This window comes from Cucurbita pepo, chromosome 1, assembly GCF_057944985.1.
Source record: "Cucurbita pepo subsp. pepo isolate OVF chromosome 1, ASM5794498v1, whole genome shotgun sequence".
NCBI lineage: Eukaryota > Viridiplantae > Streptophyta > Magnoliopsida > Cucurbitales > Cucurbitaceae > Cucurbita > Cucurbita pepo.
The window spans coordinates 11,481,651-11,508,397 of NC_141798.1; the positions used below are offsets into that span (position 1 = coordinate 11,481,651).

The following is a 26,747-nucleotide window of genomic DNA, read 5'->3' on the forward strand; positions in this document are numbered from 1 at the left end:
TGGACTACGTCCTAGTATTTGTTTTGTAATTTTTTGCTTGACTACTGGATGAGTTAATAGCATCGAAAGTTCGCTCACCGTTCTCAGATGATTCTCGGACCTCGCCTTCAGGTTGAGATCTCGGCCAAACTTCTTCACAGATCATGCGTAGAGTTGTTCCTAGATGAATATATCAAGATTTCAGATCTTGATTCACAAAGGAAAACCGTAGATATGAGAAAACGTTCAAGATCCTTACCTTGCGGGTTTTCCGATTTCTTGATGAAAAATGGGACTCTGGCCACCCACATTCTCTTTTCCCTTCCAAGAAAGTCTCTCTGCATCATGATCTTCACCTCCTTGCATCATGATCTTCACCGGAATAGACTCCAACGGTAGTTTTCGGTGAGTCTTCCCGCGGTTCATCCCTTCTCCTCTCTCTAGGTTCTCTCTACCCCTTCCGGCGGTTAATCCTGAGCTAACCATGAACTCTTGTTTATTCGGAATTATCCTTAGATTTGCATGGGTGAGAGTGGCTCGAGTTCGCCGACTCAATAGACCTCCCATTTCAGGGGTAAGACTTGGTGAATGGCTGGGGACGTGGGGTGAAGGATGGAATTCACTCCTACCCACTTTTAGGGATAGAAGAGAGGTAGTTCCCTTAAGTACTAACTCCAGGTCTTGAACAAGGGGCCCTACCCTCTCATTGGCCTAAGAGGGATTCGGTTTACTGGTTGGACAACAAACCAATTGTTCATTAAAGGATCAGTGGGACATAAGGAACAAGAAGTAACTTCAGGGGTAAGACGGTAAATTGATCCAGCTCTAGTTACGAACAACCTGTGAAGGATCGACTTACTAATCATGGTTATATCAAATGGACAGAAATAAATCTATAGTGAGGGGAGTACAACAACTAGGCTATAGTGGAGTGTCCTAGTAGTTAACGAATGTTGGTTAACAAGGTTAATGAGTTTAACCGGTTAATCTTGGATCGTTGGAGCCCATGATCTATAGGTTCATTAGGTCCCGCTGCTAGCTCATATTGGACTAAACCATAGAACAGTGTGACGAGTAAGTTCGAAGTGTTCGAAGTGTTCGAATTAGGGAATATGCGCTACATATATACGATATATTTAACCGCATTTTTGTTTTATTTGCAAATTAAACAAAAAGATAGAATCTGAGATATTTAAATAATTTTTAAATATTTTAATAAAATATGTGTCACAATTGATTGGGATTGACATTTGAATTAATATTAAATATTAATTAAATAGTTTAATTAATCATTTAATATTACTTTATTTGAAATTAATTATTCAAATTAATTATTAAATTAAAATTAAGAAAGTCAAAATGTTGACTTCATTTGATGGAAAAATTTATGTTTGAGTCGGTGGAATTTTGAGATGTCAAAATTTGGTTTAACCAGACTTGCATGCTTGCCAAATAAACTCCACAAATGTGAGTGTCAAAATTTGGTTAACTCAAACTTGCATGCTTGCCACATAATCCAAAACATTTGAGTGGATCTTTTAGTGTCAAAATTTGGTGATCTCAAATTTGCATGAACATGCAAACATGACTCTATAATTAGAGTGATCAACATACATGGAACTTCTCCCTTGGAAAAACCTTGAAAAAAACTCTCACAAACTCTCTATTCATATATACTAAATCACTCCCAAGTTTAGTCACTCACCAGATTTCACAATCCCGTTCTAAGGCTGGAAAATAGTGTAGAAGACACTAGTGGTGGTTTGAAACCGGTTCATGAGGAAAAAGAAATTTGAACTACAAAAGGTTAGTACTCAAAGACCTTGAGTTTTAATACTTATGAACATGTTAGTTATTTACTATAATTGATGTTCTAAGAGTGCCTAAGTTCCAAATTGCTTCCGCATGTGTTATATTAACTCCATCAATTGGTATAAGAGCAAGTTTTAGGCACTTTATTTACATTAATTTGAGAATGGTGGGTACCATTTCATGAATGAAATTTTGTGGTTGCTAAAGTGGATGTTTTTGGTTTTGACATTTTTTTATGCTTCCATTTGATACAATTATTGTAACAAGCCTAATGTGTATGGGCTTTAATGAGTGAAGAAAGGTATGTAATTTTTATGGAGTCATTAGAGTCCAATTTAGGTTGTAATTGATTGAAAATGTTAGCGATAGCAAGCTGAACCGAAGAAGAAGATGGAAGAGGTGGTTCGGGTGTTTTTTCTGCCATTGGGGTACAGTTCAACGTTTTTAAGGGTTGGTTCGCCCAGTTCATGATCCTCGGGAGCGGTTCAAGTTATTTTTAATTATTAATGTAATAATTTAGTTAATTGCTTGCTTTAAAATGCCAAAACCAATCCACTTTATTGTGTATAATTGATTATGCATTATGAATGTATGTTTTAATTAAATAGAAAATGTATATGCATAAAGTATGTCATATAGATTTAAAATTCCACCATAGGCTAAGCATATTTCATGCATTCCAAGTATGTTATAAGTATTATAATGTATAGTATGCATGTTTAGGGTTTCATGAGTGATAGATATAAATTGTTATATTATTGCATAGAATGGATGATTATATAATTGTTATATAAAGCATGTTAGATGCATGTTATAGGTTATTTTCAACGCCAAAAAATGAGATAGACGTTAAAATTTATAATAAAGATAAGTGCATGCTCACTTAGGGTTAAAAGAACCAAGCACGATCAATTTTAATAGTTAAAATAGGTCGATGTCTTATAAAATTGCGGTTGCAAGAAAGCTCACCTGGCACGATCTTGTCTAAGGCTAGAGGTACTTAAGTTGACGGTTTACGAAACACCTACTACCTGGAGATCGGACCAGTACTTGAGCTTAGTTAGCTCAGTTTTATGAGCATGCTTGAGTGATATAAGTTTTAGAAAAATCACCTAGACTTAAGTTATATTTAATTAGCTGGAATATACCTAAGTAATGAGTATACCCAACCGTCTAAAATACTTAGTGGGAGGAAAAAGGTATATGAGATACATCGTTTTTCTTTTACGCTCTCTCAAAAATTCACACCATGAGATTCATGCTCGGCCTCGTGTTGCCCTGGGAGCGTCCTCCATTCAGAAGGTATTTGCGTGAGTCAATAACAAGGTGAATAGAGAAAGTATTTAAGTAAGTGGGAGAAGGAAGTATATCAACACGTCCTATGGTCTCCACCACTAGGTCCCACCGTGAGATTCCCATGTTCCGCCTGCATGTTGCCCTAGAGCAACTACCCATTCGGAGGGTCGTAACATGGGAGTCGAAACAACGCAAACTCCAGAAATGGATAGGATTTCTTAGGTCCATTTCCAACTTTGACTTTTTCATTCGATAGCGTTGTTGGGACCGATCTCTGAGGTCTGAAATTTGTGGGTCACACTTACGAAGTATTACTAAGAGTTAGTATATTCTTGACCAAAATAGCGATAACTAAAACACTATAGGAACAAGAGTCATTCTGAGATTAGTGTTTAAGTCAAGAGTGTCTTGGTTTAGTGAAGGAGTGATTGACTGGCCCTCGGTAGCAGTTGCTCTAACTCACTAAAGTATCGTTGCAAATTAATAATTTTTGGGTACATTATTACATTTGCTAAACCTAATTGGATTAAATAGGATTAAATCAAATCACTAATAGAATTTTCTTTGTATCACAGCATGACAAACTCAATAGTACAATTACTTGCTTCTAAGAAATTAAACGGCGACAATTACGCAACTTAAAATCAAACCTAAACACAATACTTGTAATTGATGATTTAAGGTTTGTTTTAACTCTGAAATGTCCTCCAAACCCTAAGTCAAATGCAAACCAAACAGTTCGGGATGCATATGACAGATGAACAAAGGCAAATGACAAAACCCGAGTGTACATTTTAGCTAGCATATCTGATGTTTTGGTTAAGAAACACGATGTCATAGGTACTGCTAAAGAGATCATAGAATCTCTGAAAGGGATGTTTGGACAACCGTTCTTCTCCATTAGACATGACGCCATAAAATACATTTACAACTGTTGTATGAAAGAAGGGACCTCAGTTAGAAAACATGTCCTGGACATGATGGTCCATTTCAATGTGGCAGAAGAAAATGGAGTTGTCATTGATGAGAAGAGTCAAGTCAGTTTTATCATAGAGTCTCTTAAGAAGAGCTTCTTCCAGTTCCGCACAAATGTGATGATGAACAAAATAGAATATAACTTGACTGCTCTTCTCAATGAGCTACAGACTTATCAGTCTCTCTTAACGAACAAGGGACAAATAGGAGAAGCAAATGTTGATGTCTCTAAGAAATTACTACGAGGATCGTCCTCCCAAAATAAGTCTGGACCTTTAACTTCTAAAAGTGTTTTGATAAAGAAGAAGGGTAAGGGAGAAAAATAAGATTCCTACTGACCGCAAACACAAAGTTCAAAAGGCAGATAAAGGAAAATGTTTCCATTGCAACGAAAACGGGCACTCGAAGAGAAATTACCCAAAATATCTTGCAGAGAAGAAAGCCGAAAAGACACAACAAGGTAAATATGATTTACTCGTTGTAGAAATATGTTTAGTAGAGTATGATAACTCAACTTGGATGCTAGATTCAGGGGCCACTAATCATATTTGTTCTTTTTTCCAAGAAACTAGCTCCTGGAGAATGCTTGCAGACAGCGAGATAACACTCAGGATTGGAACAGGAGAGGTTGTCTCAACAAGATCAGTAGGAAATTTAAAATTTTTTTTTGGAGATAGATTCATTATATTAGATAATGTACTTCTTGTTCCTGGAATGAAAAGAAATATAATATCTATCTCTTGTTTATTTAGAACAATTATATAAAGTATCTTTTGAAACCAATGAAGTGTTCATTTGCAAAAGAGATATTCATATTTGGTCTGCAAAACTAGAAAACAACTTATATATGTTAAAACCGAGCGAAATAAAAGCTATTTTAAATACTGAGATGTATAAGACAGCTGAAACTCAAAATAAACAACAAAAGATTTCTTCTAATACCTATATTTGGCAATTAAGACTAAGCCACATTAATCTCAATAGGATTGAGAGATTGGTTAAAAGAGGACTTCTAAATGAGTTAGAAGACAACTCTTTACCTTCATGTGAGTCTTGTCTTGAGGGTAAAATGACTAAATGACCGATTTTTGAAAAAGGTTATAGAGCCAAAGAAACCTTAGAACTCGTGCATATAGATCTCTGTGGTCCAATGAATGTCAAAGCACGAGGAGGGTAATGAATATTTCATCAGTTTTATTGATGATTATTCAAGGTATGACTATCCTTACTTAATGCATCACAAGTCCGAAGCTCTTGAAAAATTCAGAGAGTATAAGACTGAGGTTGAGAATCTATTAGGTAAAACTATTAAAACACTTCGATCAGATCGAAGTGGAGAGTATATGGACTTAAGATTTCAGGACTATATGATAGAACATGTTATAACGTCTCAACTCTCAGCCCCTGGTATGCCTCAACAAAATGGTGTATCAAAAAAGAAGAAATAGAACTCTGTTAGACATGGTTCGGTCTATGATGAGTTTCACTCAATTACCTGATCCGTTTTGGGGATATGCAGTGGAGACTACTACATACGTTTTAAACATGGTTCCTTCTAAGAGTGTTTTAGAAACACCTTATGAGTTATGGAAAGGACGTAAAGGTAGTTTACGTCACTTCAGGATTTGGGGATGCCCAGCACATGTGTTGTTGCAAAACCCCAAGAAATTAGAATGTCGTTAAAAATTATGTCTATTCGTAGGATACCCCAAAGAGACAAAAGGTGGTTTGTTTTATCACCCTCAAGAAAATAGAGTGTTTGTATCAACAAACGCTACCTTCTTAGAGGAAGACCATGTAAGAAATCATCAACCTCGCAGCAAACTAGTATTAAGTGAGATTTCTAAAGAAGCTACTGATAAAACAACAAGAGTTGTTGATCAGGCTGGTCCTTCAACAAGAGTTGTTGATGGAGCTGGCACTTCTGGTCAATCACATCATACTTGATGATGACGTTGAGGATTCATTGACCTATAAACAGGCAATGAATGATGAAGATAGAGATCAGTGGATCAAAGCCATGAATCTTGAAATGGGGTCAATGTACTTCAATTCAGTCTGGGAACTTGTAATCAACCAGATAGGGTAAAACCTATTGGTTACAAATGGATCTATAAGAGGAAACGAGACCAAACCAGTAATCTACAGACCTTTAAAGCTCGACTTATAGCAAAGGGTTATACCCAAAGAGAGGGGGTGGACTATGAAGAAACCTTCTCTCCTGTTGCTATGCTTAAATCGATTAGAATGTAGAAAATAAATTGCTCTGATACCAATTTGTAGAAAAATAAAGCCGCTCCGATACGAACTTAAGAAAAAAACGCTCTCTCTGAATCTAACTCGTTTAGATAACTCTCACGAAACATTAAAAAGAGTGTCAAAAGGGGAGAGACAAGGAGACAAAGAAGTTCTCAAAAGGTTTTTATATTACACACTCACTTGTTCTTTTCTCTTTGCCTTTTACAACGATAGGTAAAGCCCTTTTTTACAGATTTTACTAGGACTAAGTCTAGCCATAATTGCCCCATCACTTTTCTCTCTCCCACAAGCCATTTCTCTCCTAAATTACCTAATGGTCTTTTTGACAGAATTTCAAACAAAAAAAAATCATAATTACTTTTTTTTTTTCTCTCTCTTGCATTTAAGTTTATTTCTCAACAAAACTCCTCCATAAACTTAAATGCTCCTACTCAATGATTCCTCGTGCGCCGTTTTCATTTTCTCGATCTCAGTCGTGGTTTCTTCAATTTTCTCTTCTTTTCCTCGAGCGAAAAAATGGGATTGTCCTTCTCTGATGAGACTTCATTTGGATCTTCTCGAGAATATCCCATCTGTGACACCATCTCTTCATTTTTCCAGTTCTCAGCTACGCTTGACTCAAACTTCATGGCTTTGTTCAGTTTATTCAATTCTCTTCGTAAGTCCACTGGGACATTTACAGCTAGCATTCTTGTTTCCTCTAGTTTGGTTTTATCACGAGTGTCTCAATCGTGTGTGTAAATTCACTGCCTCCTGTTGGACTTGATTCAGGTTCACATCGAGTAAGTTTCTCTGTTGAGTCAGTATCTCTATATCTTTTTTCTCCCTTACTAGCTCGTCCACTAAACCCTCAATCTCCATGAGTAGGCCTATCTCTTTCTCTGCACCTTCTTCAACTTTCTTCATAAGATCGGAGATTGTCGTCTCATTCTTTTCCTTCTCCTGTTTTAGACAGAAGGAACTTTTACTCGGCTCAATCACTTTCTTCTCTAACCGTTGAACTTTTGTTTCCAGCTCTTTCTTTTCTTCTTTAATTTTCATCCTCTTTCTTCTTTCTACCTCGAATTGCTTTTCTGGCCATTTGAGCTCTCTTTCTTCGAGTTTGGGCACTCTGTTCTTCGGTTGTTGATCCTTCTTCGATTTTCTCGTCTCTGATACCGCGATTTCGCCAAATCCGCTGCGAATCAGATCATTTCTGATAGTTTCTACCACCTCAAGACTACCGCCGTCATCTTTCATGCCCCCGTCTCCTTTTGTGTTCAGCTCTTTGTTTTGAGCAATCAAGAGGATGCCTCCATTTGTTGTGTCATCCAAGGCTAGGTTGATGGTTTCTTCCACCTTCTCTTTGGCTCGACAATCTCTCGCATAGTGACCCATTCTGCCACAATTGTAACATCTGTTAGAGTTACAATTATTCGCATGATGACCATATTTTTGACATTTAAAGCACTGGATGTTGTTATTGTATCCTTGACCGCGCCCTTGAATACGTCCTCTTTCACGCCAATTTGCTTGGCTCAATAGTCTCTTCTCCTGGTAGTTCTCATCATGACTATTGCCTTGACCACCTCGACCATTCCCGCGGCTTCCACGATCTCTACCTCGAAAATTTTGTGAGTAGAGAACTTTTCCATCCTTTATTGTTGCCTTCGTCTAAAGCGCTTGATCGAGTGACTCCTCTTTTTTTTTCTTGCGTTGCTCGTGTGCCTCGAGAGAACCGGCAAGCTCATCGACTGTGAACTTTGTCAGGTCCTTTGACTCTTCTATGGCACATACGACATTCTTGAAGTTGTCTGTTAACGACCTCAAGATTTTCTCCACAACCCGCGTCTCGGGTAACATTTCTCCGTTTTGATTTAGCTAATTCGCCACAGTCTGTACACGTGTAATATAGTCAGATACATTTTCTAACTCCTTCATCTTCATGCTCTCCAACTTGCCACGCAGAGTCTGGAGACGCACCTGCTTGACTTGGTCGGTTCATTTGAACACCTTTTCTAGAGTGTCCCACGCTTCTTTTGAAGTAGTTGCCCTTGCAATCTTCTTAAAGCCCGACTCGTCAACAACCCGGAACAACATGTATAATGCTGCTTTATCCTTTGACCGTAATGCCTTTAGCGCCTTGTTTTGCGCCACCGCATAACCTGTGGTATCAATTGGTTCTTCGAAACCGATTTCGACCACCTCCCATGCGTCTTGTGAACCGAGAAGAGCTTTCATTTGGATGCTCGAATTCTCATAGTTTGTCTTCGTCAATCGTGGTAGCAGCATTTGTCTCATCATGTTCGCCATCGGCTCTGATACCAATTTGTAGAAAATAAATTGCTATGATACCAATTTGTAGAAAATAAATTGCTATGATACCAATTTGTAGAAAAATAAAGCCGCTCCGATACCAATTTGTAGAAAAATAAAGCCGCCTCGATACCAACTTGAGAAAAAAAATGCTCGCTCTGAATCTAACTCGCTTAGATAACTCTCACGAAACTTTAAAGGGGGTGTCGAAAGGGGAGAGGCAAGGAGACAAAGAAGTTCAAAAAAGGTTTTTGTATTACACACTCTTGTTCTTTTCTCCCTACCTTTTACAAGCGATAGGTAAAGCCTTTTTTTTTTTTTTTTATAGATTTTTCTCCGACTAAGTTTAGCCATAACTTCCCCATCACTTTTCTCTCTCCCATAAGATATTTCTCTCTTAAATTATTTAACAGTCTTTTTGACCGAATTTAACACCAAAAAAAAAAAAAATCATAATTTTTTTTTTCTCTCCTACATTTAAGTTTATTTCTCAACTTAGAATACTCTTGTCCATTTATGATTATGAAATTTGGCAAATGGCATAAAAGATCCATTTATGGGTTGAAGAGAGTATCTATATGGCTCAACCAGAGGGGTTCATTAAACAGGATCACGAGCAAAGGGTTTGCAAGCTTAAAAGATCCATTTATGGGTTGAAGCAAGCATCTCGATCCTGAAATATGAAGTTTATACTGCGGTCAAATCTTATAGCTTTAAACAGAATGTTGAAGAACCTTGTGTTTATAAAAGAATAGTCAACTCTACAGAAGCTTTTCTGGTGTTGTACGTTGACGATATCCTACTCATTGGGAATGATGTGGGATTTCTGACTGACATTAAGCATTGGCTAGCGACACAATTCCAAATGAAAGATTTGGGAGAGGCTCAGTTTGTTCTTGGAATCCAAATTATTCGGAATCGCAAGAACAAAACACTAGCATTGTTTCAGGCATCGTACATAAACAAAATGTTGATTCGATATAAGATGCAAGACTCAAGAAATGATTATTACCTTTTAAGCATGGAGTTCATTTGTCGAAGGAACAAAGTCCTAAGACACCTTAAGAAGTTGAGGATATGAGACACATTCCCTATGCGTCAGTAGTCGGTAGTCTGATGTATGCCATGTTGTGTACCCAACCAGACATATGCTATGCCGCGGGAATTGTCAGCAGATATCAGTCCAGTCTGGGACATGCTCATTGGACTGCCGTTAAAAATATCCTCAAGTATCTTAGGAGAACGAGGGACTATATGCTAATGTTCGGTGCTAAGGATTTGATCCTTACAGGATACACAGACTCAGATTTTCAGACTGATGTAGATTCGAGGAAATTGACATCAGGATCTGTCTTCACTCTAAACGGAGAGCAATAATATGGAGAAGCATAAAGCAAGGTTGCATTGCTGATTCCACCATGGATGTTACTACTTGTGAAGCAGCGAAAGAATCTGTATGCCTTAGAAAGTTCTTAACTGATTTGGAAGTCGTTCCAAATATGCATCTTTCCGTCACTCTTTATTGTGATAACAGTGGAGCAGTTGCAAATTCAAAAGAACCAAGAAGCCATAAGCGAGGAAAAAAAATTGAGCGCAAATATCATCTCATAAGGGAGATTGTGCAACGAAGAGATGTGATCGTCACACAGATAGCTTCAGAGCACAACATTGCTGATCCATTTACAAAGCCCCTCACGGCTAAAGTGTTTGAAGGGCACTTAGTGAGTCTAGGACTACGAGTTATGTAATCTAGGGCAAGTGGGAGAAAAGACATGAGTATGTGATGCCCTAGTTTATTGTATCTATGTCTTTCTCTCTACTCAACGTTATAAAACCTCACTAGAGTTTTAGTCCAAGTGGGAGTTTGTTGGGTTTTATGTCCTAAAACTCATAGTTTGTAAACAAAAACATATTATATTTTCAATAAAGTTATTATTGATATTTATTCAATAAAGATTGTTATTGAATAAAGTAAATTTTACGATCATTAATCTAAATCCAATAAACTACGAACACTCTAACTATAGTATGATTACTTGAACTATATGTAGGATATAAGAGTGGATCAAGTTCAAGTATATAGTCAAAATGATCTATAGTACAAGGATAAGGCTGAGTACCTTATCCTGGGGACACTATGGATGCAACCTACTTTTGTATATGACATAAACAATGTGATCACTAAATTGTACATGTAGAAACATGTGAGTGGGGGCGTCCTATGCAATAAGTATTGCATAAGATCGGACCATGAAGAAAATCACTCTCACTTTATAATGTTGTTTACTATTGAGACTGATTTTCTTTTCATTCGATAACCTAGGTAACTCGATCTTAATCCTGAGCTAACCATGAACTCCTGTTTATTTGGAATTATCCTTAGATTTGCATGGGTGAGAGTGGTTAGAGTTCGCCGACTCAATAGGCCTCACATTTCAGGGGTAAGACTAGGTGAATGGCTGGGGACATGGGGTGTAAGATAGAATTCACTTCTACCTACTTTTAGGGATAGAAGAGAGGTAGTTCCCTTAAGTACTAACTCCAGGTCTTGAACAAGGGGCCCCACCCTCTCATTGGCCTGAGAGGGATTCGGTTTACTGGTTGGACCACAAACCAATTGTTCATTAGAGGATCAATGAGACATAAGGAACAAGAAGTAACTTCAGGGGTAAGACGGTAAATTGATCCAGCTCTAGTTACGAACAACCTGTGAAGGATCGACTTACTAATCATGGTTATATCAAATGGACAAAAATATATCTATAGTGAGGGGAGTGCAACTACTAGGCTATAGTGGAGTGTCCTAGTAGTTAACGAATGTTGGTTAACAAGGTTAATGAGTTTAGCCGGTTAATCTTGGATCGTTGGAACCCATGATCTATAGGTCCATTAGGTCCTTCTGCTAGCTCATATCGGACTAAACCATAGAACAGTGTGACAAGTGAGTTCGAAGTGTTCGAATTCAACTTAGGGAATATGCGCTACATGTATACGATATATTTAACCGCATTTTTTTTTATTTACGAATTAAAAAAAAAAAAAAAAAGAGAATCTGAGATATGTAAATAAGATTTAAATATTTTAATTAAATATGTGTCAGAAATGGATTGAGATCGGCATTTGAATTAATATTAAATATTAATTAAATAGTTTAAATAATAATCTAATATTACATTAATTTAAAATTAATTATTCAAATTAATTGTTGAATTAAAACGAAGAAAGTTAAAATGTTTGACTTCATTTAATTGAAAAATCCATATTTGAGTTAGTGAAATTTTGAGGTGTCAAAATTTAGTTTAACCAAACTTGCATGCTTACCAAATAAACCCCACAAATCTGGGTGGAATTTTAAGTGTCAAAATTGGGTTAACTCAAACTTGCATGTTTGCCACATAACCCCAACATTTGAGTGGATTTTTTAGTGTCAAAATTTGGTGATCTCAAATTTGCATGAACACACAAACATGACTCTATAAATAGAGTGATCAAGGTACATGGAACTTCTCCCTTCGAAAAACCTTGAGAAAAACTCTCACAAACTCTCTCTTCATATATACTAAATCCCTCCCAAGTTTAGTCACTCACCGAATTTCACAATCCCGTTCTAAGGGCGGAGAATAGTGGAGAAGACACTAGTGGTGGTTCGAAACCGGTTTGTGAGGAAAAAGGAATTTGAACTACAAAAAGTTAGTACTCAAAGACCTTGAGTTTTAATACTTATGAACATGCTAGTTATTTACTATATTTGATGTTCTAAGAGTGCCTAAGACCCAAATTACTTCCGCATGTGTTATATTAACTCCATCATCCTTGATATTAGAATAAAGTTGTAGATCAGCTGTAACGACCCACTTCTCAAGTAACTCAAGTCATGGACCGCTACCTTACTGACTTGTACAAAAGGAAAAATGCGTAAAATTTAAAACTTTTGAACGTGCATGCATATAAAGTAAATTTAGATTAAGTACAACATCATTCTATGACACATCACAACTGAAAATCCACACAACGCACACACAAAAGAACAAGACACAGGTAGTCCATGAAATCTAGAAATACAAATAATAAAAAAAAAAAAAAAAGGATTCTGAAGGGAAACATATCAATGGGGTACATGACACTAAACTAGCCCAGAACTCCATAGCCTCTAGCTCGTGTATGCCTCCGCCTTGTCCACTCCATCAACCCTCATTTGATAGAAAAGTCAGAGTATCTGGAATGAGTATATAAAATATACTCAGTAAGCAGCTTGCTGGTAGTTTGTATTTCAGTATTAAGTCTTATGGATCTTTTTTATATGTTCGGTATCTTATTCTCTTTTGGGGGTTCCTTCTCCCGTAAGGCTATTCTTAGGCTACACCCTCTCATTCTATTTTCTCTTGTTCTTGGTCCCATCTGGACCTCTAGCCCTCAGAATAATCTTGAGTTCTCTAGGTCTCCTAGTTAGTCGCTTCTACTACGTCTCTCATCATCATCATCACATCTTAGGATCCTCAAGGTGCGACCTCGATATAGATCTCATAGGGTTCATGCATGTTAAGGCTCGACCAACTCTAAAGTGCAACTATGGACCCTACCACTCATGATAGGTTCACTAAAAGGAAGTTAATTGACAAACTTCCTAATAGTCCCCACAGAGCACAAATCATAAAACATCATGTGTCAGTTCTATGGTTATCCGGACCCCTGAAATCAAGTCAGGTTTACGATGAGGGGTTAGTTGGCGAATCCCTATTGTCCCTGTATAACCACATAAATCACATGCATGGACAATAATCGTGACCAACTTTAAAGGTACAGTTGTGGACCTCTGTCACTCATGACAGACTCACTATAGGATGCTAACCGGCAAACTTCACAGTGGATACCTAGTCATGAATCTCAGTACATAAGATAGTGCGTATGTGTTTCAGTAAACATACATTATCACATTAAACATGTGTCATCTCAACTCATTCCATGCTCAAATATATATAATTGGATTTCCACAACATGCTTTATATCAGAGTAAGGCATGCTCTCAATTTCAGTCATATTGTAACTTAACAGTTCATCCTTCGATAAACGTGCACAAGAACGTGTGACGTGTTCTTATGATGCCTTCTTCCACGACCTCTTCCTCGCATCAAGGCCTGACCTACCGCATGTGGATTATCCTCGTGCTGATCAGAACTGTCTCCATCATATTGATTGGCATGTTGTGCAGGTGGTGGAATCCTCTCTCGAGCTTGATTTTAAATCTTTATTTTTCCTATTCGATCTGTCAACTCCTTTATTCCTCGAATTAGTCTTGTTGTTGTGCATCAGTAATGTTAGGGTTTTCTTATGGATTTGCCATGCTACAAAAGAAAGTTAAAAGAGAGGGGAAAAAAAAAGACTGATATAGAATAAACGCAAGGAAAAGGTCTAATACAAAACAATAAGGAATCAACCCAAGGGAAAGCTCTGATATCGAATGATACAAAATCAACCCAAGGAAAAGATCTGATATCAAATGATAAGAAATCACTACAAGGGAAGTAAAATTCAGATTATCTTGTTGATCAAATATCTCAAGGCAAGAACACTTGTTTGAGATTCGAATCACTCCACAAGAAAAATCGATCGTGTCTAGCTTGAATGATTTTAAACATGCAATCTAAACTTAGCCCTAATGATAAAGAATCACTCTAATGGAAAGTAAAATTCAAATTATCTTGTTGATCAAATATCTCAAGGAAAGAACACTTGTATGAGATTCGAATCACTCCACAAGCAAAATCGGTCATGTCTAGCTTAAATGATTCTAAACATGCAATCTAAACTTAGCCCTAATGATAAAGAATCACTCCAAGGGAAAAGTAAATTCAGATTTTTTGTTGATCAAATATCTCAAGACAAAAACACTTGTTTGAGATTCAAATCACTCCACAAGCAAGATTGACTATGTCAAGCTTGAATGATTCTACATGCAACCTAAACTACATAGAATTGTATAGAAACTTAGACATTGACTAAAGAAAAGCACAAATGCTCCTTTTACTACATTTTTCAAGTCATCTTACAAAGATAACATGAGTTGTAACTATGTAACTAGCCACTACTATGTATATTTTATGGCTATAATTAACTACTATGTAAATAAGCCTTAAAATACATTAAACAAAACCATAACTCAAAATTATCGTCCACCCAAAATTTATAACAGTGAAACTTGATTCTTCTTCAACAATGTAAAATGAATTGAAACATCTTTTGACAATTTTGACAACATTTTCTTCACATCTTCCTTGAAGTTTATATTGCATGATTGATGTCTTGGTTCATATCAAGATGCTTTAATTTAATCTTTGAAATTAATTTTCACCGAACTCAATTGACTTACAATCATATTGAATTCATTTATATGATTAACAACATATCCATCTTCAGACATTTGTAGATTAAATAATCTTCACATCAAAAATACCTTGTCCAGTTGATGGTTTTTCGTACATGTTCGACAGCGCCTTCAATAGATCTGACGTTGTCTTTTTCTTAATGATGCTAAACCATGTTTTTAGATAGCGTCAACCGAATCAATCCTAGGGCCTGATGATCCTTGAACTTCCAGTGCTTCGTGGTCATAGTATCCGGCTTCATCCCCAACAGGGGTTCGTGAAGATTTTTTTTGGTGCAGATAAGCTTTATGCATCTTCTAAAAACCAAAATTGAATCCATCAAACTTCTCAATTCCAATATTTGAGATTTCCATCTTCACAGATCGTGGTGAATCTCGCCTTGCTCTACTACCAGTTATTAGGATCACACAACACTCGATCTAGATGAACGCAAAGAACAGAAGAGAGAAAATGCAATGAAGAATATTGGTTAAATGTTTATATTGATAACTTTAGATATGTATAGTTAGGGAGAATACAGAGAATGCAGAAAGTAATTTTCAAAGCACAGCCTATATATATATATATAATTTAGTTTATTAGAGCTTTACGAGACATAACATATAACTCTCTCCCATGAATATCTTTAAAAGTTTTTGTCATTTACTATATATAACCATTTTTCATATATAGCTTTTGCTATATATATATAACATTTGAACTTATAAATAAATTTGAACATGCTATAAATAAGTTTACTGAGAATCTTGGTTTATGGAGAATCTTTTGAAACTTATTTGTCCAATTTGGGAAGATTATACAAAGTTGATTATTGAATTGAGAAAAATGTCATTTCATGGTCAAGAAAGGGACAATGGTAGACCACAAGATCTAAAGAAGGGAAATAGAGGTGCTATTGAAAAATTGAATCTACTTTTGTGTTAGGGATAAGAAACTTTTTGGGTCATGGATTCTATAGGAGGTTTATTAAAGACTTCTTAAAGATTGAAAAACAGTTGTGCAGTTTGTTGGAGGCAAATAGAAAATTAGTTTTTGATGAATAATGCATGACAACTTTCCAAGCATTGAAGACAACATTGACCACAAAGTCTATAATGTCAACACCTAATTAAGATACCATTTGAATTGATGTGTAATGAAAGTGACCATGTCGTGGTAGAAATGCTAGGACAGAAAAAAGAAAAGATACTTCATTTTATCTATTATATTGTAGTCTTTGTTGTTGAGAAATTCAAAGCTTATCTATTTGGAGCAAAGGTGAAAGTGTACACTAACCACGCATCAATCAAGCACCTATAATGAAACATAATGCCAAGCCAAGGTTAATAGGACTCTACCGTTATAAGAATTCAAGATAGAAATCATGGACACTAATAGAGCTAATAACCATGTAGCAGATCACCTATCTAGAATGGAGAACATGAAGAAAAAAGGCAACATAAAAGAAATCGATGATGCATTCCTTAGGGAGCAGCTGCTCAACATAAGCAGCAACAGTAGCAAGGACATAGCAAATTTTTTAGCCTGTGGCATCATACCCGAAGAACAAAATTATCAGTAAAGAAAGAGGTTCTTCCATGAATCTAAAAGTTACATCTAGGATGATCCTTTTTTTTTTTTAAGTAGTGTGGAGACAAGATAATGAGAAGATGCATTCGAGATAGTGAAATACCAATAATTCTTGAACAATGTCATGCATCCCCCTATGGAGATCATTTCAGAGGACAAAGGACAACAACTAACGTATTTCAATTGGATTTCTATTGGCCAACAATTTTTAGAGATGTTATAGAATTTTGCAAATGTTGTGATAAATGCCAAAGAACAATAAGCATTGAGCTACCTAAGTTTTGTTTTAGAAGTAGAGTTTTTTTTTTTTTTTTTTTTTTTTTTTTTTTTTTTATGGAGCATTGATTTTATGGGATCATTTCTGCCATCTCATGGAAATTTATATATTTCAGTAGTCGTAGACTATGTGTCCAAGTGGGTGGAAGCAATAGCTTGTCCATCCAATGATGAGAAGATAGTACTCAAATTCCTAAAATGGAACATATTCACTCAGTTTGGTGTGCCAAGGAATCACACTTTGTAAATAGATTGATGAATAGCCTTTTAGAGAGGTACAATGTAAAACATAAGGTGACAACACCTTATCATCCACAAATCAAGTCTCGAACTGAGAAATAAAAAATATCTTATAAAAAGTAGTACAACCCAATAGGAAATACTGGTATGTGAAGCTTTATGATGCATTATGGGCATACAGGACCGCCTTCAAAATCCCTTCAAGGATGTCCCCTTACAAACTAGTTCTTGGGAAGACATGACATCTACCTTAGAATTTGATCATAAAGCATTTGGACATTACAGAACATAAATTTTGATTATATGCAGGTGGAGACTTCAGGCGAACGCAACTATTGCCAGGTTATATAAAGAAAAAAAAAAAACAAAAAATTGGCATGACAACAAAATTAGGTCTAAGGAGTTCTACAAACGATAAAGAGTTGTTATTCAATTCAATACTAAAATTGTTCCCTAAAAAATTAAAATCAAGATGGTGGTTTCTTTATAGTTGAAGAACTCAATCCCTACGGGCCATAATGATAAAACATGGAGATAAAAGGATTTACCGTGAATGAACAAAGACTCCAACATTATTTAGGTGGAGAAGTAAAAAGGAGCTTAAAAAGATGGATTTATTATTATTATTATTATTATTATTATTATTATTATTATTCCCAAAACTGAGTTGGAAAGGAACTATAAACAGGTAGTAAACTCTCTACCAATCAAATTAGTTTTATTTATTTATTTATACACTTACATGGTTACATTTACTTTCTTTAGAATTGTAAGTTTTTTTTTTTTTTTTTTCTAATCTTTATTTTAATTCTTTTGTCTTAAACAAGTCCAATGCCCTAAAGCCCTAAAGAAAGTTAGCCAACTTTTGTATGTGAATTAGGTTTATATAGATGTGATTAGAAAGACTAATTTCAGTATCTTAGATAGGACAATTACATTTAGTACATGCTTGAATGTGATTATGATAAAGTATATTTTCTTGGAAGGCACGTTGTCACATAGTTATCCAGTTCATTTTTATTTGTATTTGGTCTTATTTTATTTAAATGATGTGCATATTCTCCACCAACAACATGCCATATATATATATATGAAAAGGAGACAGCAATATATCATGACACCACCACCTAAGAAAGAATTTTTAGGATGGAGATGCCCAAATACGTCCCATAAGATATTTTAAATATATTATTTGGATCGAGACACATGATCCTCTTGTGAAATATTAATATTCTCAATTAATAGATTTATAAAAATAGATTAAATATCTTGTGGTTTAGTTTTATACAAACTCATTGTATAGGATAGCTTGACTCACATTTTTCCACATGAACATTGAGATCAAATCATTTGTGGCCAATTTTATCATTTATGACAATTATAAAATTGGTCACATCAATAGTGTTATCAGGATAAGACACCGAACCTCATTCATATATTATAGACCTTTTAGGTTATTATTTGAACATAATTCTATCGTATGTCAACCACATATTGTTCAACGTTACATTAATAACCTTAGATTTTTCATATCATGGATAATATTAAGTTGCAAATAAAATAATTTAAGGCGTGTATTTAAAAAATTCTTAAAATATATAGATACCTTTATTTTAAAATATCCAGATGTTTTGAGTTTTAACATAAATGCAAGGTAAATTGGTGCAATATTTATCTTCTTTGCAAGGTAATCATTCACATCATATTGAAAGGAAATCATTCACATCATTTAACCATTGTCGAAAAATAAAAGAAAAATGGTTTGTTTCTTTAGAGAATATCGTGAATCTCATTCATCGTTTTCATACACATTGAATGATTTCTTAAATAAAGAAAATAAATTACTCAAAAACAATCCATTTGAAACTAGAATGATGGGAAGCTTATCCATTATGCGGGCTTTAGAACATCAAAGTAGATTTGGTAAAAACAATAGAGATAAATAATGTATATATTATTTTTCTTATTAACGTTAAACAAAATGGGGATGTAGCTCACATGGTAGAGCGCTCGCTTTGCATGCGAGAGGTACGGGGTTCGATACCCCGCATCTCCAATTTTTAATTTCCTATTTTGTTCTTTTCGGAAAACATTTTCCGCTTTTTTCTTTTCTTTTTTTGATTTAAATAAAAACAAAAATTAGTTTAATAAATTCAACTCACTTTTACTTGATTCGTTCCATTTCCGGTCTTATTTATTTAATTTTATTTTTTCTTTGAAATTTTTACGACAGTTTCTATCTGTTATGTTTTATTATACACAATCGATTCCTTTATTTTATTTTCTTTCTATTTTAGTGATACACTTAATTCTATTGAATTAGTTAATTAAAAAATAATGCCTAATTAAAACAACATGATATTATCTAATAAATACTAATAATAATGAATTCTATTTGGATAATTTATTTGATAGTGTCCGAAGAAATTCTACCATAAAAGATGAAAAGCAAACTGCACACATTTAGTCAAGTATTGACGTACTTGAAAATCCAAATGATACTAATAATAATGAATTCTATTTGGATAATTTATTTGATAGTGTCCGAAGAAATTCTACCATAAAAGATGAAAAGCAAACTGCACACATTTAGTCAAGTATTGACGTACTTGAAAATCCAAATGATACTACTGATATTGATGAGTAAGAAACGACTCAACCAAGCAAACTCGGAAAAAAGAAAACGATATCTCAACGACTTAGACTGCCTAAGTACACCAACACAACTATTATAGAAGACAGAGTTAAAGAGCTAGACATACGAAGAAGTATCACAAATCTTGGATGGACAAAAAACGATAGAGGAAGAATTATAGCCTTGAAGCAAAATCAAACCTGGAAAGTGCAGACTAGGAGATGTTAAACTCATCCCTTGTAAGTGGGTTTACAAAATAAGTATCCCCGGATGGATCAATCGAGAGATACAATGCCTGACTTGTAGCATGAGAGTTCTCTCAATAATATGGACTAGACTATGGTGAAACGTTTAGTCTAATGGCAAAGATCACTATCATACGAGTCCTGCTAGCATTTGCCTGCAAGTAAAAATTGAACATTATGGCAGATGGATGCGAAGAATGTTTTCTTGTACGAAGAGTTGGAATGGAAGATCTACATGAACCAACCAAACGGCTTCAAGAATGTAGTTGGTCTCATGAGCCGATACATGCAAAGTTCAAAGAAGCTTCATTTGAATATGGCTCGATGGATCTTAAGATATGTCAAAGGTACAATCGACTATGGTTTTTGTACAAAAGAATCGAAGACTACAAGTTAGTTAGATATTTTGATGCTGACTATGTAGGAGACTGCAATACCCAAAGATCAACCACTAGGTATGTATTCAAGCTTGGTTCAAAAACTATTTCTTAGTGCAGCAAAAGACAACCAATAATATCATTGTCAACTATAGAAGCGGAGTATAGAGTAGCATCTGGAGCAACTCAATAAAGTACGTAGCTAATACTCTCTTAATGAAGAATTTGCACAAGAAAGTTGGCTATTTGGTACCACTTCCTTGTGACAAATAATTTGTGGTTCACCTAGTAAAATAAATCTAGTGTTTCAGGTTAGAACAATGCGTGTAAAGGTGCACTACCATTTTATTAAATAAAGTTTTAAAGGAAGAAATCGAAATGCGGCAGCTCAAGACAAATGACCAAATGACAAAGTTATTTACAAAATGGTTGAATACTAGCAAATATGAAGGCTTGCAGTGTCAGCTCAACATGGTACATTGAATTAAGATTAGTGCCAAGCAGAGTGTTGAAAGATATCACTAGCCCAACCATTGTGTATACCATTATCTAGATATCTTATTGATAAAGATATATCTACATATTTTAGGAGTAAAGATATCTCGTTATTTTAGGAATAAAAATTTAGACATTTTAGAAATAAATATAAAAAATAAAATCTAAAAGATCACACATACCATAAATGTGTGGTCTGCAGAACGAGGGAAGAAAATTCACCTGTCAAGATGCCTCTAAAACTTAGTCTCTGAAGTATTGTGCAATGGATGTCTCCTCTCGATTTTTACTTTTCATAAAGATAGTGTTACAAAGAAGGTAGAGAGATTGATTTCTTACCTTCTTGTAGACGGTAGCTTATAGGTATCTGAGTGTCACCAAAAAACTTAATTCTTGGAAGAGTAAAAATCAAGAAACTCTTTGTTCGTTGGGACAATTCAAACCATATCAAGTCCTGATTTCTTCATAAGATTTCTTCCTTCTTCTCTCCAAGAAGTAGAATTCATTTTGGAAGGACAAATTTACGTGGGTGCCTCCAATTTTGGAATCCAAACTCTCGGCCCCTTACCTATTTTCGTGTAGAACCAACCTTTATGGGGCAATACAATGAGGACATCCTAAGTCTCGGTATCTTCGTGAACTCTTCTCCTCTCATCCTTGAAGCTAATGGTATCCTTTGATTGAAACTTGATGAACCATGGACGAAGAATTTGGATTTTTCCATAAAAATGGACCCGATAAAAACTTCTTTCGATTACCCTCGTTCTTGACGTCTTTAACTTTTGTGGTCTTCATGCAAAATACTCCTTGAGTGCCTAGCAATCAATTGGAGCTAGTTTTGAGGGACAAACTTTGCATGTAGATTCCAATTGCATTTTCAAATTTTCGTTGCCCATCGACCAATGAAGCTTGAATTGGGCAAACTTGTTTAATTCTTCATCAAACTTAAAAAACTCGAGTGTAAAGGAATCAATAGTCTAAAAGTTGTAAACACGAGTTTTAAAAACTCCCAAAGCTTGTTTTTTTTATCCAAAACGTTGCCCAAAATTTCTTATGTATAGATGGAGCCTCCGCTGACCTTATTTGTTCCAACATCAAACTTATTTGAACTTGAAGTTTCTAGATAGTCCCTCTAACCAAAGGCTTGCTGACTTGGCCATTGGATTTGAGAATAATTGTGACCATATCCAAATTTAGAGAGAATCCAACTATTGAATCTTGAGTTTCAAAGAATTTTTGTCTATAAATGTGTAACGACCCTAATATTTTACCTGTTTAATCTAAGGTCATTACTATACTTTGAAATGCGGAATATACATTTAATGGGCCCTATTCATTAATGCGACTCGCACTCGCCTTTTATTACCTCAGAGAAAAATGGTTACAAGGGAAAAAGAGAAAATTGAAAGAAAGGAAAAGAAACAAAAACAAAAAATGCATATTTTATTCTACCCTAAGGTTTATTATGCAAATACATTTCATCCTATACTAACCTATATTAATGATGCAACCAAATTCGATCTAGACTACGAAATGGAAAAAAGAACAACCAACTACCCTATGCATGTGCCACGATCCTGGGGTGTACGATGCCGTCGTCGTTGTCACATGGGTGCCTTGCCCTTATCTGCAAAAGTAAAGTAGCACGAGGCTTGAGTATTTCTAGAATACTCAGTAAGTGACCCCCTATCGGGGTTATGCGACAAACACATGCAATGAAATGATGGGACCTATCGTTTCGTTTCGTTTCGTTTCGTTTTCCCTACGGTGTAATCCTAACAGGTAATCGTGGACGTGTACCATATACTCTACACGCAGCCCATACGTGCGAGTATGGGCTCACCAGCTAGTTTGCACACCGCTGGGCCACTGTCCCTAGCCGGTGGGCATGCTTCTGGGGCCCACCGGGACCCGTTAAAACTAAAACCGTCACGGCAGCGCTATGCAGGGCATAACGATCGTTGTCCTGCCATTTGGATGTACGCGTTCGTACCCTCGTGATGGGATAGGGGTATCCCCCAAATACATGATCACACAATATGCATGAGGTCCCACTAGTCCTACAGTCATCTTTTAATGAACATAACCCCGCGTCACGTTTTCATGCTTACATGTTATTCTCATTCTCATTTCGTTATATATCATACATATTCCTAGCGGGGTTATGTATCATGCAATTTACCGTATTTCATGTCATACAATTCATTCAGTTACATTTCAATACTCATACAACAAGCCATAATCATACAAGGGTCACACATCGTCACATGCATTCATATCACATCAACTAAGCAGCATAAATAACATACATTCACGTTCACATGATTTCGTACTTAAGCACATTAAGCTAGCATACAATTTAATGGCACGTGCATAACCACGGGCACGTGCGAACATACAGTAATTAACGCGTAACCTACAACGGGTGAGCCACTTACTTGGTAGGCCTTAGCCGAAGTACTCCCTAGAATATAACGTAAGCTCCTAGCTCCTCGTGGACGTTCTACGCTTTCGTTGGTGGTTGGTTCCTATTGGTTCATGAGTCACTTCCGTTAGTATTTCACAAATTAGAATAAATTCCCAACTGGAATTTGTGAAATACAACCTTAAAATGTTCCCTTTTACCTTAAACAGGGCCGAAACCAAGTCTGGGAGGGTCGGAACGGCGTCAAACGGGCTGGAAACAGGTTTCCCAAGCCGAATAAGCCGCCGGAGCCGAGAGTAGCCGCGCTGCAGACGTGACACGTGGCACAATCCGAGAGCGACGCGTGTGCAGGCGTCTCGGGTCGAGGCGCGGGTTAACGGGCCGCTCGCGGGTCTCGGACCGAACGCAGGTGACGGGCCGCGCGGTGATGGGCCAGCTCGCGGGTGATGGGCCGCGGGTTGATGGGCCGGCTCGCAGTTGAAGGCCGGGTGTTTGGGCTGCGGGTAACGTGGGTTCTGGGCTGACCGAAGGTACGGGATTCGGTTCGGGTTTCCGGATCCGGATCGCGGGTCGGACTTCGTCCTCTTCGCCCGACTGCCTGCGCAATTTTCCAGCGGTCCCTCTCTCTCTTCGACAACGTCGTCCCGACGTCCTTTTTCCCTCTTTTTTTCCCCGTTCCCGAGCTTATCCTTCACCCTAACCCCGTTTTTGGTACAGATTTCGTTGGTAAGGGCCTCGCACTCCCGAATCTGGAGAAGCTCGGAAGTCTGCCGTTCCGTCTTCCTTGCCGATGGTGTTCAGCGTACGGGATTCGTGTAGAACCTACTCCTGATGTGTGTAAAGGGTTCTGGGATTACTTTTGTGGTGTGAAATGGGGGTTTTCGACGTCGATTCGTACGGTTCGGCTTCGTCGGAGTTCCGTCGGTTTTCTGTTCTCTCTCCTTTTTCCTTACCGTTTTCGTTTCTTTGCAGGTTCTTTCAAGGTGGCTGAAGGTCGGGGACGCGATTTGTGGCATCCCAGCCCTCGGCCGCCCTTTATGGGTCGTGTGCGAGCGAAAACTCCGGCGTTCGCCGGAGTTTTCGGCTCTGCCGACGACCATCATTTTTTTTTTTTTCGGTTCCGTTACAAAATGGAACTTCGTAAACTTCTTACCACACGCTCTAGAATCTACCTATAAGGAAAAATATGCAAAGAAAAAAAACGAGAGAGAGAACGGAAAGGAGAGAGAAAATTCTCTAATCTCAAATGGCGGACGAGATCTGAAGGTTTGGAAAGTTGGGAAAATGAAACTATGAATGTTGGACTAAACAAATAAATTACAAGTATATGGAAATAGTAATAAATAGATAATAAATGAAAAAAACAATAAATGAAAAGATAACTAGGGTAATAAAGCAAACATTAGATATTTGCCTTATAATAAAATATCAAATTTATATATGGTAAACTATAATTTATTATTAAATATCCTTAACAGAAACGAATCTACATTCTTTAAGTATTCAACCAGAATGGTGGCGTCGTTAGGTTGGAAGGTAACGCCGAAAGAGAAGACGAGATCCGAGTCGGACACAACCCGCAGCCCAACCTGCAGCAGTACCCGAACCCCAATTGCGTGCATGCAACACAACAGCAACCAAACGCCTGCAGGCCATGTCGAGTGCCTCGACCCAACCTCACGTCTGCAGCAGCCCGCGACCTGCGACCCACAACCTGCAACCCGCATACCAATGCGCCACCCGCACCTAGACCAGAAGTTTCTATACACGTGCCGGTCCCTGATTCTGCCACGTGACATGCCTGCAGTGCGACACCCCTTCGGCTTAGTCGACTTCTACAGCTCGGCTCAACTCTGTGGCTCAGAGGCTCAGATTTAGCTCCTTCAGCATGGTCAAGGAAAACTAGCCATTTCCCACCGTTTCACCATCTTGAAGCTGAATTTGGCCTTGTTTAAAGCAAAGAAAGTAGGTAGAAGGGTAAATTTCTCAATTTAATTTCAATTGAATTAAGAATGATTAAGTTACTAACGAAACGGAATGGATATTCCAATAGAAAATGACAACGGATGATAATTTGGAGCATTTTTTAGGAATGAGAGCTAACGTACTCAAATTAGGGAGAACGCCAGCGAAGACCAACCAAGTAAGTGACCCAATCTTCGTTGATTATAATTGTGTGTTGTATGATGACACGTGTCTGTGGTTTCGCACGTGTCATAGGCCGCATATGCAAACTGTTATGAAATGATATGCAAATGTTATGCGATATTTGATGAATTGAGATGTTTTATGATATGTTATGATATGTTGACGACGTGTTTGGGATTATTATGTGATTGTTATGATATATGATATGATATGTGCATGATATAGATTGTTATGTCTGAAAGTATGAAAGCGTTATGATATGATTGATATGTGACATGAATGATATGTTATGATTGACATGTAAAATGATGAACTAGCATGAAATACAACTCTGACATACGCGTGAGATTTATGATAAATGATATGATAAATGTTACTAAATATGATATGATATGTACGAAATGCTAGCGGGGTTATATTATTGATAATTAAAATGGAAAAATGTTGAGACCTCATGCATTATTATGTGGTCATGCATTGGGGGATACCCTATTCCTTCACGATAGTATGGACGTGTACGCTACAAGGTAGGAGAACTATCATTATGTTACTATAATGCTGCCGTAACGGTCGCTACTCCTAACAGGTGTCCGACATCAACAGCTACCAGAGAATACTCACCCGACCAGAAAGGGTCCTAGGAGGTGTGCGAACAGACTGGTGAGTCCTTACTTGCACTTGTGGACTGTGTCTAGGAAAATTAAGTACACTTCCAAGTTGCCCGTTGGGATAATCGTCGTAGGAAAATAGAATGTTATGATAGGTCTCATGCATGTAACTGTATGTGTTTGCATCCCGATAAGGGGGTTGCTTACTGAGTAGTTCTTAAAATAATCAATCTATGTGCTACTCTACTTTTCATCTACTTTTCAGGTAAAGACAAGGCTCCCCTGTACGACTGACTGACTGTGACATCGCAACTACGATAAAATCACTATCTATGTTGATTTTTCCACATTTGATAATATACATAAGGGAAGTTATGCATTTTTATGCGAAAACACACTTTTCTTTCTTCACATATAGTTTATTCTGCCTTAGCTTTTTAAAGACTAAGCGTAGATATACTTTGTGTTTCTCCAACGAAGTATTATACTATTATATCGTCGAGGTAAACAACGACTTACTGATTTAGATATTTGTGAAAAACTTGGTTCATCAAGGTATAAAGTGTGGCTGAGGCATTTATTAGACCGAAAGGCATTACCAAAAACTAAAAAATCGTATACCTTATCACACAAGTTGTCTTGGGTTCATCGCCCTTGGCAATATGCACTTGGTAATATCTTGACTGCATATCCAACTTTGTAAAGTATTTGACTCCATGTTGCTAGGTCA

At 36.7% G+C, this 26,747-nt stretch overlaps 1 non-coding gene across 1 annotated transcript; it reads left to right on the forward strand.

Annotated features, from left to right (window-relative positions):
- The first annotated feature begins 19,067 nt into the window (after window positions 1-19,067).
- TRNAA-UGC (transfer RNA alanine (anticodon UGC)) lies at window positions 19,068-19,140 on the forward strand. Its single transcript has one exon. It is a non-coding gene; the product is annotated as a tRNA-Ala (tRNA).
- Window positions 19,141-26,747: the final 7,607 nt, after the last annotated feature.